Genomic DNA, 1,332 nt, shown 5'->3' on the forward strand with positions numbered 1-1,332 from the left:
TTTGGGTGTTTTATTAAATTTTGACTTCCATTAATTTTTGGGTGTTTTGTAAAATTTTGACTTCCATTGAATTTTGGGCGTTTGGTTAAATGTTGACTTCAATTGAATTTTGGGTGTTTTATTAAATTTTGACTTCCATTGAATTTTGTGTGTTTTATTACATTTTGACTTGACTTCCATTGAATTTTGAGTGTTTTAATACATTTTGACTTGACTTCCATTGAATTTTGGGTGTTTTATTCAATTTAAGGGCATTTGAAAAAAAAATCTGATCTCAACTATTATTTAAAAACAATCATAATTTCTGTTTTTTTAAATCAAAAAATAATAGGACAAAAAGAAATCAGGGGACTTTTAGAATAGATGAAAATGTGACATTAATTGAGATTAATTGCGAGTTAACTATGATGTTAATGTGATTAATTGCAATTTTAACTAATTAAAAGCTATTCTAAATAAATAACTAGTAGAGTTTTGATTTAAAACAGAGCTCAATCTGTAATAGTTAGCCATGAATATTAGTGTTATAGAGAGACACAGGGCTTCAGATTTTCAAGGGCTTTAAGTGAGTTAAAACAACAATATTTCACAAGCTCACCCCTGCAGCTGAAGTGAAAACCCGGAGCGTGATAAACGGCTTACCAGTTCTTCCCTTTTTGTCCCGAACATGAAGCTCCGCCCCCAGCTCCAGCAGGGTTTTTATAGTGGACGTGTGGCCCTCCTGAGAAAATGAGGAAGGAGAGTTTGTTTGCACACTGTCAATTGAAAGGTGTGTTAGTAGCTTTGTATAGATACTTCCATACTGTCATCTAACTACTGTCTTTCCTGTACAAATGACCCCTTTGACTATGTCTTAAAGAGATGAAGTTAAAGAGACATTTTGCCCATTTTAAATCCAGCTTTGTGTCATCCTAGTGTAGGCAATGTGTGCAGATGAACAGTTGTATATGTTTCCATACTGTCACCTTACTACTGCCCCTTCTGTGTCTTCCCTGTACAAACAACACCTGTGACTATGTCTTAAAGAGATGAAGTTAAAGTGACATTTTTGCCAATTTTAAATCCAGCTCTGTGTCATCCTAGTGTGGGCAATGTGTGCAGATGAACAGTTGTATATGTTTCCATACTGTCACCTTACTACTGCCCCTTCTGTGTCTTCCCTGTACAAACGACACCTGTGACTATTTCTTAAAGAGATAACGTTAAAGAGACATTTTGCCAATTTTAAATCCAGCTTTGTGTCATCATAGTGTAGGCAATGTGTGCAAATGAACAGTTGTAAATATGTTTCCATACTGTCATCTTACTACTGTCTTCCCTGTACAAACGACC

The sequence above is a fragment of the Etheostoma cragini genome, unplaced genomic scaffold (assembly GCF_013103735.1).
Source record: "Etheostoma cragini isolate CJK2018 unplaced genomic scaffold, CSU_Ecrag_1.0 ScbMSFa_1523, whole genome shotgun sequence".
NCBI lineage: Eukaryota > Metazoa > Chordata > Actinopteri > Perciformes > Percidae > Etheostoma > Etheostoma cragini.